Source organism: Ascaphus truei, chromosome 3, assembly GCF_040206685.1.
Source record: "Ascaphus truei isolate aAscTru1 chromosome 3, aAscTru1.hap1, whole genome shotgun sequence".
NCBI classification, from domain to species: Eukaryota; Metazoa; Chordata; class Amphibia; order Anura; family Ascaphidae; genus Ascaphus; species Ascaphus truei.
In genome coordinates this window covers 44,233,071-44,249,828 of record NC_134485.1, presented here as the reverse complement: position 1 = coordinate 44,249,828, position 16,758 = coordinate 44,233,071, and the positions used below count along the sequence as shown (strand labels likewise).

Below are 16,758 nucleotides of genomic sequence, written 5' to 3'. Positions count from 1 at the left end.
ATAAGTCAAAGATATCCAATCAAATTTTCTAAACAATCCTTATGGACAGAAGCGTGCTTTAAAGAATACTGTATAATGCTGCAGTTAATCACCACCTAAGCTATGAGGAGAGCCCCACTTATAAGTCTTTGAAGTTACATTCAATAATAGCTGGAAACAAAAAGCTCAATTGTGTCAGATGGTTATTTGGTCAGCAGTTCTACAGAGCAGACAGGAATAGTACAAAATGAATTATGAAAGGATTATATTATATTGTACAAGCATGTATACATTTGTATCTGGAGCAAATAAAACTCACTAAAACTGAATAAACATCCCTGGTTAACATTATTGTCATTAACATGTCTTATATCATGCATGAGAACAACCAACAAAACAAATCATAATAACAGTAGTAAAATAAAGGGCTTTTTCAAAAACTTACAACTGCCTCATATGGTTTAGCAATGTAACAAATATAGTCAGTTAATTCTCATCAAGTGTTAAACTATTTTTATTTGATTTTAATCACTACACCTGTCTTTTTACCAGGTGATGTGGATCGATCAGGGGTGGGCAACACCAGTCTTGAAGGGTCACCAACAGGTAAGGTTTTCAGGATATCCCTGCTTTAACACAGGTGGCTCAATCAGTTTTCGACTGAGCCACTGATTGAGCCACCTGTGCTGAAGCCGGGATATCCCTAAAACCTGTCCTGTTGGGCGCATGCGCGGCCAGTATGGTGCAGGAGGTGTAAAGTAGCAGCTCCAGCACCCGTCGGCATTTAACAGCTAATTACAGGAATTTTTGTCGAAATCACCCGAGTTCCTCTTACAGCACGGGGATCGTGAACCCACAAGGAACACAAATATACCTTACACAAGGGGCCATGGCGACAACTCGATTGAAAAACAAGCGCAAGGCAGACGTGCGCTCTTACTTCACTGAGGGTCGGAAAGCAAGGCCGGAGGGGACCCCGGCGGTGTCAGATTCAGACTCTGCCCCAGAAATGGAAAATGTACCGTCGGAGCAAACCGGCGTAATAAAGAAAGAAATAGCCAGGCTCCTCAGCGATTTAAAAACATTTTTCAAAGGAGAGGTAGAGGGCCTTCGTAAGGACATACAGCAGATCGGGGCTCGCACCAATGAACTTGAGGAAAAGATGGAGGAAAGCGCGCGATGCCACGGGGAAGCGGGCAAAAGGTTGGGGGACTTAGAAGCCAGAGTGGCAGAGCTGGAAGACCGGCAAGAAGACGGGGAAAACCGAGACCGGCGTAACAACCTGAGAATCAGGGGTATCCCCAAGGAGATCCTGGATCCAGAGGAGTTGATAAGCAGGTGGATGACCTCTATCATGCCCGGCAAGACAGAGGCTGAACTAGTGATGGATCGTTGCCACCGGGCCCTACGATCGTGCCCCACTCCTAACAACCCCCCCAGAGACGTGATACTAAGGCTGCATCACTACAAAACCAAGGAGGAGATCAGTAAAATCACCCGCTCCACCCCAACCGTGTCCTTTGAAGGTCTCTCACTAGCAATCTACCAGGACCTTTCCCCGTTAACACTGGCACGGCGGCGAGCCTTGCAGCCAGTCACAGGGTACTATGAGACAGAGAGATCCGCTACCGCTGGGCATTTCCCTTCGCCCTCGTGGTTATACGTAATGGCCGCCCCCACGTGTTGAAATTTCCAGCGGACGGCAAGGCTTTCCTCAAAAAACTGGGAATTGCTGCTGCAACGCCTGATAAGGGGAGCCCAGAGACACAGCGGCCTCGGCTTGCGGAGTGGGAAACCATGTCTACTTCAGCGGAACGTCGAAAAGATAGAGCTGCCCCCGACATCCAGTAATCCCCAGCAGAGAGGGTGGAAGACCCGCAAGGTTACCAAGTTATGTTAAAAGTTACAGTTTCCTGCCAGATTGGCTTAGTTCGGTCCGCAAACCTGCGCGGAATGTAAAAGCAGCAGGACAAGAACCCCAGTGAAGAGAAATTACCCCCATATCATCTGTTTTAACACCGCTGTATGATGCCTCCAAAATCACGTAAAATGGCGCTTTCGGACCACCTGAAGAAGAAGGGCGGTCGGCGGGTCAAATTCCATGGCGGCTGAGGATTTGGCGGGAGGAAATGTGGAGCTGATCGAGCACGCCCAGAGGGACGTCCGTCCCCGCCCAAGACCAGCCTCCAAATGACGAGCCAAAGCAGCGGAGGCGGAGGTGACGCACCAGAGGCGGATGTGACGTTGCGGCGGAAAAGAGACCCAGATGCGGAAGTGATGGCGACCAGAACTGTCATACCAGGGACTCTCCTCCGGCATGGGTACGCAAATTTCACTGCCGGAGAAGAGAACATTGATCCGGATGGTACCACTAAGCGGCGGAACCTCCCCCTCCCCCCCCCCCAGGCCCCCACACTCCCAAGCCACAGCTCGAGAGAAACGAAGGTTTAGTAGGCACTGGGGGATAGAGAGACATGACGAAGGTTGAGCCCCAAGGGGTCCCAGGGCACACACACTAGGAGAGGGCCCAGATAGAAAAGGGCAGGACCCCTATAGGAACAGGATAAGAGGTAGATAGGCAGATAGAAGTCATGGGGAGCCCAGCGGAGGGGGCAGAGTCATGCCAGCTTGAAGGAGGCGCAATTTAGTGGGTCCACAACCGAAAACAGTATAAGACAGCAACAGATAAGGGGGACACGAGAAAAGAGGGTTCTCCCAAAGAGGGTAGAAGAGAGGCATTTTTTTTAGACCCTGTCAGGTAGTGGATTGCCACCAGGTTCAGAGGTGATGTGCAGGAAGATGGACATTTGCGGCCGGCGGGGGGAGCGGAATACACCATTGTTCCTGCCCGCAGGCATGCGCTTCGGTGACAGGGACGTGGGTGTCCCCCACGCCCCTGTAAAAGTCCCGGGAATACATGGTCGGCATTGGAGACCATGGCCCTGGATTGGGAGGGAGATGGGTCCAGGGAGGCGGAGTTACAACCGGGCAATGAACCTGGGGCCCTTAGAGGCTACCAAGGTTCTTTCTATTTGTTTACTTGTTTGTTGTTCCCCCTGCTTTTCCCCAGTGTCTCCTTCCCTCAATGTACCCTTCCCACACCAAGGAGGACCAAGCACGAAAGTGAATCATCACTACCAAAGAAGCCACCACCCACCAGAGCGATCTCCCTTAGGTAAGACTTTGCCACAAAGCACACACAGCATCTCTCTCAACACATGCAAATGTCTGTAACACTGATCTCTCAGAATGTTAAGGGATTCAACAGTCCCAAAAAACGCAGGGTAGCTTTTTCAGAATTTAAAAAGAGAAATGCAGACGTAGTTTTCCTGCAGGAGACTCACTTTAGTACACAAAATAGCCCTAGCTTCCTAGACAAAGGATACCGACAGTTCTTCCTGGCCTCTGCTAAGGAGAAAAAGAAAGGGGTGGCGATTGTATTTAGTAATAGATTCCCGTTCCAGGTAGAAAAAATTAAAAGAGATGTAAAGGGGAGATACCTCATCTTAGTAGGGCTTCTACAGCAGTGCAGGATTACGCTAGCTTGTGTTTACGCTCCGTGTGAAAACAAACCACAATTCTTTAACGAGTTCTTCCTGACGCTGCAAAGATGGGCAGAAGGGAACGTAATCCTAGCAGGCGACTTTCACAAAGTGTTAGACCCCAGAGTGGATCGTTCACCACAACGGCAAAAACACAGACAGGCAGGGAATGGACCACTGCTGGATGGTCTCAAGAGAGGGAGTTTGATAGACATCTGGAGGGAACAACACCCAGGGGAACGGAGTTATACTTTTTATTCGAACCCAAACGACAGTTACAGCAGAATTGACCACTTTTCGTGTCTAGTAGAATGGTCCCACAGATATCCGACTCCACAATACACGACATTACGTGGTCGGACCATGCATCAGTAGAGCTGAGATGCACACAAATTAGGCCTAATAGCCCAGGAGCAAACTGGAAACTTAATGAATCACTGATTAAGATACCAGAATTAGAGAAAGTAGTTAAGGAGGAGATTAAACAATTCTTCCAGACCAACCTGGGCAGTGTGGAATCCCACACGGTGCTGTGGGAGGCTCACAAAGCCACGATGAGCTGATAAGCATAGCAGCCAAAAGAAAAAAACAGAGGGATGCCAAATCTACACAATTATACAAGAGGTTACATGAGCTCTCTGTACTACATAACCAAACAGGCAGAGGGGATACCCTAAGGGAGCTGAAGGACGTAAGGACTGAGCTTGGCCTCCTCCTCACCTCCAAGGCCGAGAGGGACCTGAGCTGGACACATAGGAAATTTTATGAGAAAGCCAACAAGCCGGACATGATGCTGGCCACCCAACTTCGCAATAAGCAACCAAGTTATAATATCCAATCAATAGAGCTATATCAGGGGAGACATCCTCTAACCCTAAAGTAATAGTTGAGGAGTTCAGACAATATTACGCAGAGCTGTATAACGGGGAGAAGGTGACTCATAATGCAAAGACAGCAGGCATATTGCAAGAGTTTCTATCTGAAGCCGCACTGCCACAGCTGGGTAGACTGGAGAGGGAAGCGATACAGGGGGACTTTACAGGAGAGGAACTGACAGCAGTAGTCAAAAGCTTTAAGCCCTCCAAGGCCCCGGGCCCAGATGGGTTCTCAAACCTATTTTATAAAAAATTCATAGGCATCTTAGCCCCGCACATGCTCCGGTTATACAATGGTGTCTTGGCTTGCGAGCCTTTCCCCGAGCAGATGCTCCAGGCGTCAATCTCCGTGATACACAAAAAGGAAAAAGATCCCACAAATTGCCAAAGTTATAGGCCGATCTCATTGATAAATTCGGACGTCAAAATTTATTCTAAACTATTGGCCAATAGATTAAGCGTCGTCCTGCCGGAACTGATCCATCCGGACCAGGTTGGCTTTATTAGAGATCGACAAGCGGCTGACAATACGAGAAGAGTAATTGATATAGTAGATTTTGTTAACACCAACAAGGTCCGGAGCTTGCTGTTAAGTCTCGACACGGAGAAAGCGTTCGACAGGATCGACTGGCCATACATGGAGACCACGCTTGGGGCATTTGGTTTCGGGGAAAAGATCCTCAGGGCAATTAAAGCATTATACTTAGCACCGGCTGCGAGCGTGATGCACCAATGCTTCCCCTCAGAGCTGTTTCCAATTAAAAGTGGGACGAGGCAGGGGTGCCCGTTATCTCCCCTGCTTTTTGCCTTATGCATCGAACCACTAGCAGCACACATACGTAGAAATAGAGACATTATGGGGTACAGATACACTCGCAGGAACACAAGTTAGCGCTATATGCAGATGATATTATCTTGATGATTACCAAGTCACTCACCTCCCTCCCTAATCTGTTTGCGCTCTTGGGGAGGTTTAATCAGATCTCTGGTTTCAAGATCAACCAGATGAAAACCGGGGCGTTGGTCTTGAACATCCCCAACGAGATGCAGAAATTACTAGAGCTCAATTTTGAGTTTAAATGGCGACCCAAGGCCATAAAATACCTGGGGGTATATCTCACAAAAAATATAGCTTCCCTGTATAAAGCCAACTATCCAAGTTTATTGAATACTCTAAAAAAGGAACTAAGAGACTGGTCGGTGTATGGTATTTCATGGCTGGGCCGCATATATAGCGTTAAGATGAACATTCTCCTCCGGATACTTTATCTGTTTCAAACACTCCCGATACCTGTAGTGAGATCAGAGATCAAGGATTTACAAAACTCGATTACTAAATTTATATGGAAAGGCAAACAACCGAGGGTCAAAGCAGCTATTATGCACAAACCCAAAGAAGCGGGAGGGTTGGCAGTGCCATGCGTGTTGTCCTACTATAAGGCGGCACAGTTGTGCCAAATTACACAATGGCACGGTGACCCAGGGCTACGGAGGTGGGTGGCACTAGAAAGAGAGCTGTGTGCCCCACTGGAGCTCAGGGACCTAATCTGGTACCCAAGGACAAGGGTGAAAGCTATAAATGAACCTTTGGCATCGGTGCTCAACTCGCTCTCGGTTTGGGAGGGGTCTAAACATAGCGGCTCATTGACTTCTAAACATACATATATGGCTCCTCTGTATGGTAACCCGGATTTTGCTCCTGGGCTAGAGGGGGAAAACTTCAAACTCTGGCAACAATTAGAGATTAATAGACTGAAAGACCTGGAGGGCGACATCACTATTAAAACATTTGACCAATTAAAGTCGGAAACAGGCATCCCTAACACAGAATTTCTTAGATACCTCCAGGTCAGGGCATTTTACAATACACACACGGTGAGACCTCCCTTAACGAATTTCGAACGGCTCTGCGTGAGGGGCACAGACACGCGGGGACTGATCTCCACTCTATACAGAAAGGTGGTCGGTTCAGACAAAGACGACACAAATAGACCCAGATTTATGAACCAATGGGAAGCAGATCTACCCGAAATACTAGAAGACGAGGACTGGAAAGCTATCTTTCAGGCGGCAGCAAGTAGCTCCATTTGCACAACATTGAAGGATAACTCATATAAGGTGTTATTGAGGTGGTACCTCACCCCAACCAGACTAGCTAAATTTATTAAAGGCGCTTCCCCGCTCTGCCCACGACAGTGCGGGGAACTGGGGGATCTGGTACACATGCTGTGGTCCTGTCCGAAGCTCATGCCGGTATGGCAACAGATTCAAGATTGGCTACAGAGATCTGGGGCCTCCAAATCCAGCTAGACCCGTGGCTGTTCCTACTAGGCAAACCCATAGACGAAGTCTCACGATCGGGAAACAAACTAATAATGCATTTTGCAACAGCTATGAGATGTGAGACTGCAGCACTGTGGAACCAGAACGCAATTCCATCAATAGACAAAATTAGAAATCGAATTTGGTTTGTATGCCAGATGGAAAAGCTAACAAGCTTGGTTAATGACACTGGCTCAAAATTCCAAAAAGTCTGGCTACCATGGCTAGCCCAGACAGACATCCCCGGGGTGAGCAATGCCACCGTCTGGCTTTGATAGGGTAAAATGAGTTCTCTTTGGATGAGCAGCGTAAAAGACAGATTGGACGTAGGGACGCACTAATAATGACCCTCATATCAGTAGACGGGAATACAAGGGAAACCCTCAATCCCAATGGAAGGGAGAGTCACAATAAAATAAGCCGAGGATGACCAATCCCCGTATAGAGCGACGAAGGGTAAACAGTTCTTAGTCCTCCCTAATTCCCTCCCCCCCTTTTTCCTCCCTGTCCCCACATTTGTCTATGTCCTGTCTTCCCCCCACGTCGGTTATATGTTGTAAGTCGGTTGTAAGTCGGTTAAAGAGTCTGGACTTTCCCACACCTGGATTAGATGATATTCTACATGCGGTAACAGTTATAGACATCATAAAAAAAGAACCGTACAAGCAATTCATTGAAGAATTTCAAACGATAGACATCGGAATATTCAATGCGTACACTGCATACTACTTGTGCCATAATTACAAATATTTAAGCTTTTGCTGCAGGAACTGTCTCCCTTTTACATTATAGGTTATATGTTGCTAACTAAGAAAGCACATAATAAGAATGCAGTACTGTGTAAAGAAATATTTGTTTATTTATTTAATCATTATTTTTACAATATCTTAGATCATAATTAAGGTCCAAATTGATGGAATGGATTAAGTAACATTTCCTTTACTAAGTGCCTACTTCTTCTAGACATGCTAATTAAAATGATTATTTGGATTTTTATTCCAGCATCACATTCTTGAGAACTCAAAGAAAACACTGTATACAACATGGGTACAATAAGGTGGCATATTGCATTATTGTTTTCATTTTTTCCTACTGTATGAACTCAATATTACTTAAACAATTATTTCAGGGTATACATAGTGTCCTTAGTTAAGTGTTATCTGATTGATATGCCATTTATTCAATGTTTAAAATATATCCCCTGAGGGAATAGTTTCCAAATTAAAAGCAAATAAGATTGCATCTTAAGTACGCTTTGTATGCTGTTGACAATCAGAAACATCCCATATAGTATTTTTTTTTATCACAAACTGACTATAAAACTGTCAAAAAAAGACAGAAGTTATGGGCCACTTAAATCATAACTCAGCAGACTTGGTTTCTCACACAATTTACAGTTTTTCAATCCGGATACAACATAAAAAACAATCTTCACTTGTTTTTAAACAACTTTAGAAAGTAAATCTCTGATGGCCATCACAAAAAAATATTTTAACAAACCACCTGTATTTTATTCACAGTATAAAAGTCTGCTTTCGACATACTGTAAATAATGTTTTTCAAGGTAAACATGGTAATAAAGCAAACTAAGCATGGCAGTTCCATTTCAAGGAGGAGATGCTACAGTATATCCCCCGTACGCAATGTACTAAAAGTAATAATTCACTAATGATAATCTCCTCCAGGCACTGGAAGCTGTACAGCTTTGTATAACAATGAGGGGGCAAATGAAATGCAACAAATTATATGCATCACAGTTCGACATTAATTATGGATTATAGTTTGTGCATACAAACAAGATTTCACTTTGTAAAAGTCTGTAGGGGATGTACAGTAGTGGCTTAGTGGTAAATACACTTGCTTCAAAGATGGAGAACCTGGTCCAAATCCCAGTGTGGGATTATGGCATTAATGCCTATGACAAAATAAAATAAAATAAGCACTGCCAGGTGCCAGTTTACAGTAAGTAAACATGTTTATAATAATAAATATAAATAAATATACGTATCAATTAACAGCTAAAGCAATACAGTAATTCAAATCTTTGGGTCAGGGCAACATTTTATACAACACATTGTCTCCCCAAACTAGACGTGTGTGTCATTGTAAATACATTTTATGCATATACTATTTATTTATAAAATATTTCCCCCCCCCCCCAAAAAAAGAATACAGCGAGAGATATCTTTCATTTTCAAGTATGTCCTGAGTATAAAAATGTAAGTGGACAATCTTCTAAGTGTAGACCCCTGTACACAGCACGGGCTACTAAATCTTCCTAGTACTGTGGTAAGCCCTGTTAAGGCAGGCCCCAGTAGTAATCATGGGTTGTCCCCCTTGCAAAGCCCTGCCTGCTTGATTAATACAAGCCTGTCCCTGCTGCCGGTCTGTGCAGAGGGGAGGTCTTTTGATGTCATGAGGGGCGGGGCTGACCAAACTTAGTAGCGGTTCCTGTGTGCTCTGGAGTCAGTGTTGTCCAGGAGGTGAGTGGAGAGAGTCAGTCTGATTACTCCCTGAGTTGAGAGAGGAGAGAGTTATCAAGGAGGTCCGATGGGGTGTTGGAGTGTCTGGCTGGACAGTCAGATAGAGAGAGAGAGAGAGAGAGTGTAGCTAGGTTCCTGAGGAGTAGGGCCTAGTAGTTTAGAGGTGGATCCATGCCTCCCATCCCGCTTAGGGGGTGAGGGAAGAGCTAGCCCCACCCGTAGCGCCCTTGGCTGCGGGTGGAGGCAGGGAGAAAGATACCCTTCAGACCATCCTGCGGAGAATGATCTGGTGGGAGAGGAGGAGGAGGCATATCGTGTATCTGTATTGCTGTGCTGCTATTACTGCCCTGCCGACAGTGAGTACAATAAAGACTCTGTTGCTTTCAACATTGTGCCGAGTGATTCTGGAGTGTTCACCCCGGGACCAAGGGGGTTCTTCTATAAGGGTCTCTTCCCACATCCCTGGGAATTATAGAAGATGGAGGCGCTGCACCAGTAAGACCACAAGGAGCCAATACATAAGAAGCCTGGTCCTGTCTCCCCATAACATCGCGGGAAGCTCAGGCCCTCCTGTTCCAAACAGGTATGCACCACCCATCACCATGTAATCTGCTCTCACGCACCATAGATACATCAGTTGAGTCTAGGGGGGGGGGAACAAGGGTTACATAAATAACAGTTACAAAATGTTTAAAGTAGGAAACAGTCAAAGTCTTGAAAGAACTTAGACAGGAGGTAGTTTTGAGAGACGTGGGTAAATTGTTCCAGAAGTGGAGTGTTCGGTAAGAGAATGAAGAGTGAACAGATACAGGAAGATGAACTTTTTCATGAGCTGGTAAGAAGACCAAGCAATAACCTCTTCAAATATTGTCAGCACAATCCATAGACAAAACAGTCATAATGTAAAAAGGGTCTACAATATTTAATATAACTGGACTAAAATAATCCAGTGGGAAAAATGATGACATAATCAAATCATAACATTTCCTATAGATAGGCACATCAGCATAAACTGAGCCATGTGGCTCATGGACTGTACCCACCTCCAAGGGGCTGTACACAGGCCATGAGTCACCACAGACCTTCCTTCACTTTCTGGGGAAGCAGAGGGGGGTGGTCAATAGCCCACAGATATCCCCTGCTAATGCCTGGATTTTAACAGGGCTTACATAGCAGATACACTATGTGGAGAGAAACAGGTACAGATATTATAAATGATCGCACATGTGCGGTACGAACACTTAATGCACACGCACTGTACAATTTTCTATGCATGTGGGTGGTACAGTATTTGTAGTTAATATGTATATGTAGCCAATTTTTTTAATTGACATGTGTTCTACATTTCTCAGTGTGCATTTCTGCTAGGTTTTCTATATGTATGTTCAGTATTATTTGTTAAATTTTTTATATTTTAAGATATTTAATACACATACACCCTAGAGGTTTGTAACATGACATTAAGGCTAATCTAGTGTGATAAAAATGGGATCCAGTACAATACAATCTATACAAAAAATTTTATATTTAAACTGCAGTCTAAATGAACAAATTACAGTAAGTGGTTTGGTCAAGGTAAGAAAAAGATACTAATTGTTATTTACTGTACTCTATCACATATTAGAAATTTGTAAAGCTTTCAAAATGACTGGACAAAAGACAGGGATGTTTTGATACCACGATACTGACCTGTTTTGGCTTTTCAGTGCTCTTGATATAACAGACATTGAACTTGCTAATTAGATTGGCATCATTTCAGACATTTATAATGTAGGCAGTGATAACGTATAACAGAAGGTACCTCTTGGCATCCATATCTTATAACTCATTACGCTTACTTAGATATTCTAGTGGAAGAGACTTTTAAGAGCTTCCTAATCTGTACTGCTGCTAAAGAAACATTAATTCCCATGTTATTTGCTGTAAAAATACTGTGATCACAAATACAGGGGAGAAAAAAATTAAACATTTTTCAAAAGAGCACGTGAAAAATCTTGTGATCTCAAAGGCAGGCTATAAAATATTTAACTACTCATACATCCAATTTACATATTTATCACAACTTAGTGGTAAAATTTAATTTAAGTGAACTAATTGTCCATCTTAGATGCCAGATGTTACAAAGCACATAAGGATGCTTCAAATTGTCCCCTTCAAACTCAATAAAACACATAATACCATAAGTTGAAATAAAATAGCAACACACAACACTACAACTTTGTATTGTATTGTATTGTATGTCTTTATTTATATATCGCCATTGATGTACACAGCGCTTCACAGTAGTAATCAAATAAATAACAGATAATATAAATAACAGATCATGGGATTAAGCGCTTTAGACATAAAAGTAACATTAAGGAAGAGGAGTCCCTGCCCTGAGGAGCTTACAGTCTAATTGGTAGGTAGGGAGAACGTACAGAGACAGTAGGAGGGAGTTCTGGTAAGTGCGTCTGCAGGGGGTAAGCTTTATGTATCATGTGTTCAGAATATCCACAGTGCTATTCATATGCTTCTTTAAGCAAGTGTGTCTTAAGGTGGGTCTTAAAGGTGGATAGAGAGGGTGCTAGTTGGGTACAGAGGGGAAGGGCATTCCAGAGGTGTGGGGCAGTCAGTGAAAAAGGTTTAAGGCGGGAGAGGGCTTTAGATACAAAGGGGGTAGAAAGTAGACATCCTTGTGAAGAACAGAAGAGCCTGGATGGTGCATAACGAGAAATTAGGGCTGAGATGTAAGGAGGGGCAGAAGAGTGTATAGCTTTAAAAGTGAGGAGAAGAATGGAGTGTGAGATGCGGGATTTGATCGGACGCCAGGAGAGGGATTTCATGAGGGGAGATGCTTAGACAGATCTAGGAAAGAGTTGAGTGATTCTGGCAGCAGCGTTTAGGATAGATTGTAGGTGAGACAGGTGAGAGGCAGGAAGGCCGGACATCAGGAGGTTACAGTAATCAAGGCGGGAGAGAATGAGGGCCTGAGACAGAGTTTTAGCAGTCGAGCAGCAGAGGAAAGGGCGTATCTTTGTTATATTGCGGAGGAAAAAGTGACAGGTTTTAGAAAATTTTTGAATGTGAGGGGCGAATGTGAGAGAGGAGTCGAGTGTGACCCCTAGGCAGTGTGCTTGGGCTACTGGGTGAATAATCGTAGTTCCAACAGTAATGTAGAAGGAGGTAGTAGGGCCAGGTTTGGGAGGAAGTATGAGGAGCTCTGTTTTAGCCATGTTGAGTTTAAGGCGGCAGAGGGCCATCCAGGATGATATAGCAGAGAGACATTCAGAAACTTTGATTTGTACAGCAGGTGTAAGGTCGGGTGCTGAAAAGTATATTTGTGTGTCGTCAGCATAGAGGTGATAATTAAACCCAAAAACTTACCCAGGGTGTACAATATCACATAACACACAATGTTAAAACTTACACAGGGTATACAATATCACATGACACACAACACTAAAACTTACCCTGGGTATACATTATCATATAACAAACAGTCCCCTCCTAAGCTTGTTACCACTCAATTTGCCACCCTGTGCACCTGTCAGCTGACCTGGTCCTTATAAGGGTAATGAACATTGATTACAACTCAGTGATCTATGTCCTTTCAGCCCAAAATACTAAAGGTTGGCATGGTTGCAGGTTTTAAATATGAACTTTGTGGGTTCGCCATTAGATTCCACGTCTGAAGGAGCCAGCTGGGACCTCCAGACTGGAGGAAAGGAGCTGTGGCCCGCGGCCGCATGGCCGTGCACCGCCGGCCGCAGCGGGTCCTCAGCCTTACATGCACAATAGAATCATTGAACAATTGAGCCAGATCCAAGTGCTAATAAAGGGACCTTATCAAAATCATGAATGGCCATTATTTTTTCCTGAGGATAATTCCCACACAGCTAATTATATGCAAAAACATCTAATACGCATAGGCTTAACACTAAATTAAGTTAGGACTGTCTAATGTTACAATCATCTATTTTACTTGTAAACACCCAAGCTACTTGTATACCTTCCCAGACACCCCTTTATACAATGTGTGGAGATGTATCTAAGCATCAAAAAGAGCACCAAAAAGAGCACCAAAAAAGCACACCCGAGATACCTGTGAAATATGCTAATTTAAGTAATTTGAATACACTTTGCATCTCCAAATTAGCATATTTCCCAGGTATCGCAGGTGTGTTACTTTTTGTGCACAGGACTCTCTCTCTCTTTCTCTCCAGCACAAACTATATTTCAGGATATGGATGGGAGTAACACCACCTTTATGTATGACCTCATTTGTAACATCCGGTTAAATCCTTGCGGTAACTACTGTATAATAGACCTTGTGGATAGGCATATTATTAGCACTAGCAGCCTCATTAAGTCAATAATGGACCTCTGGATCTGGGTCTTAGGCGCTGATTCTATATGTGCCTATGTGCCCAATTGGGCTAATATTGGCCAAATATAGCCTGATTTTCCACTTTGGCACATATAGAATCAGCCCCTTAGTTGGTTTCCCTGTTTTACATGGGAAAGTGAAGCTCCCAGCCTTATGTTAGAATAATGTTAAGATCCAGATCTGCATAGTACAGTACCTTACAAAAATATTTTAGAATTAATATTCTTCAAATGTATACACTTATAGTTAGCTAGTATTTTAGAACGGTATTGTGAGTTGATTTGTGATTTAATATTAAAATAATTAAATGTATATAGGATGGAGATCATAACTTTTGAACCTTAACTTGCCTTCAAATACTTTCTGGGCAAGCTACCCACCTATCTGAACAAGCTCCTCGCCCCTACCACATGCAGCACTTATCATCTGAGATCTGACTCCAAAAGACTGTTCATGGTCCCAAGGCTCAACAAAGTATCCGGCCACTCCTCCTTCTCTTACCGTGCACCCCAAAACTGGGACAACCTACCGGAGACTCTCACATCCACCACCAGTTAAAGTTCTTTCAAAACTAAGGCTGTCTCACATTTTAATCTGGTCTGTAACTGTTACATAAGCCTATAATATACATCTTCTCTAACTGTGCATGCAATGTATTGTATATAATGTATACCCTGTTCATTTATGTAACTGTATTTGTAACCATTTATTATTTGTCATATTAACTATGCCCAGGACATACTTGAAAACGAGAGGTAACTCTCAATGTATTACTTCTTGGTAAAACATTTTATAAATAAATAAATAAATTAACCATGGGGTCCCACTGAGTATATCCATGATGACCCAATACCCAGTTTCTAAGATATAGATGTAGCCAATGTTATTGCAATACATTGTGTGGTCCCACAGGTGAAATGGTGCGAAACACTCTCCCCTTTCTTCAGCACGACTGATTAAAAACAATGGCCGCTTATTCCACTGGTGCATTGTGTAAGTCCCTCTGCAGTGCACCACGGATTGCAATAATGTTGGCTACATCTGTATAACTGCTTTTTGGCCACCGGGCAAGAACATTTTCTGCGTGGACACAATATGGCCATTGGGAGATGACATTATGACTTTCCATTGGTGATCCTGTGACTATATTTATAGTTTTGATGTGCTACAAATTACCACAAAAAAAACCTCAAATATGTTGGGAACCCCAAAGGCCAAAGTGACAGAGAGTAGCTCTGGGTATCCCCCAGTTTAGGAACATTAAAAAAAAAAAAAACAATTGTGACTGGTGCTTTAATTGGCCTCATGACCTCAGAAATATACAAATGTGCCATTTATTCATCAGCTTTTTCTGTTTCTTATATTTTATCTTTATTTATGAATATGTATCATGAATCGTGCAATCCCCCAACACACAGATAGTGAGAGAAACAGTGGATTAATTAAGGTTAAACAAGCTAACACTACAGTTAGGGAGCAATTCAGCATGGGAAGTAAACCTTGTATCCTTGGGAGACTGAGTACTGTACAGTACACTGTGCTGGCAGATGGCCCCTGGAAGTTCTGCCACAAAAGACCATAGGCCGGTGAGGGCACGGATGGAGAGACAGAGGTGGTTTGGCCAAAGTAATGTGGCATAAATAATGGTCCCTCTGTATGTGGAGCCACAGGTAGACCAAAAATAGAAAAATAGGCGCTCCGCTGGTCTTCCAAAGATTATAAAATGTATTGCACAATAAATAAAACGTTGATGCTTGTGCAATAAATTGTATAATCTATGGAAGACCAGTGGAGTGCCTCTTTTTCTATTTACTTTATTAACATATGACATGTATTTCTGAATGCAAATGGGAAATATGGTAGCACTTCATATGTTTATAAATTATAGATATAATCATTAATTATGAATTTGTCTAACGGGTCATTTAGTCTGTACTGCAAACAAAAATGAAAATGAGAGATTAACTTTTGTTAACAAGAAATTAAAACAAAATGGATCTTGATCTTCAGATAACCAGGTAACCTGAAAATCCCCACAAATTGCGAGGTAATAATAAATACATTTTTTTTTTCATTGTTAAATGGGGCAGAGTGGTTATCTAATCTATTGGTATCTATTGGGCATAGATACAAAGGCAATAGTAAAGCAAATAGGCTTGGTATTGCATAGTTTTTATGTTGTGTCTCAAGAACTTTCATCCAGTTTTTGCTCCATGAGTAAATGATTGTTTTTTGGCAAGTGCCAATAAGAGAACTTGAGGAGAATTTGCATGATGCGCCAATTTATAATGAGATGTGTCTCAAATTATGTGTCCCTTTGCATCAGTTTTTGTCCTTTCAGTCTGCATCAAAAAATCATCAGGTCTGTGCTGAAGTTAACTTTCTTGCTTTAAAATATGTGCCTCGTTTTTTTGGAGCCTCTATGTGGCTCAATGTTAAACACAATATAAAAGTCCTTACTAAGAGACACATAAATGCATTTTCAATTTCTCTATTGTTAATTAAAATTGTAATTAAGCTATGGAAGCAGACAATATTACTATATTCAGGTATAACCTCATCCAGCTGTGAAAGTAAACCTTTTATCTACATTGAATTGTTGGTTTTACGGTGTTGTTTTCAAAGGTAAACATCACTTTAAATCCTTCTAATAAAAAAGCCAATAATGAAGAAATACATGTATAGCAAACGCTTCCTGTATTTCAAACCCGTAATCGGCTTCATGCTGCAGTTTCTTGGTGTTAAGTAGCAAGATTATTTTTCCAAAGCCTCCTGCCCCACCCAGTGGACTAATAGAGATTGTTTTTTATTTTATTTATAATTTTGAATATTTTTATGCCATGACTGCAGGAAGTCAGTATCCATGGAAACAAGGCAAATGCTTTCCAAATTTAGCACTGATATTCAAGCAGTACTTGACTACGTTAAGCAACATATTTTAATTATGAACGGCAACCGTCTTTTAAGAACAGGAAGAATCTAGAAACACAGTTATACTATATTGCCACATACCCTTTAAAAATTACAGTATTTAAGAAATTTAATATAATCACTATATATATATATATATACACTGGCGACACACTTTATTCGAGCTTGGCTAGTCCCACGAATTCGGGTATACCCGGGTGTATTGAGGTTTGTGACTGTTTTCTGCCCGAGTGCATTGAGTTATTTTCCAAGCAGGG

At 42.7% G+C, this 16,758-nt stretch overlaps 1 protein-coding gene across 12 annotated transcripts in view; it reads right to left on the bottom strand.

Moving 5' to 3' along the window:
• ROBO2 (roundabout guidance receptor 2) overlaps positions 1–16,758 on the bottom strand; it is a 1,224,910-nt gene that overhangs the window by 965,933 nt on the left and 242,219 nt on the right. The window lies entirely within an intron of this gene.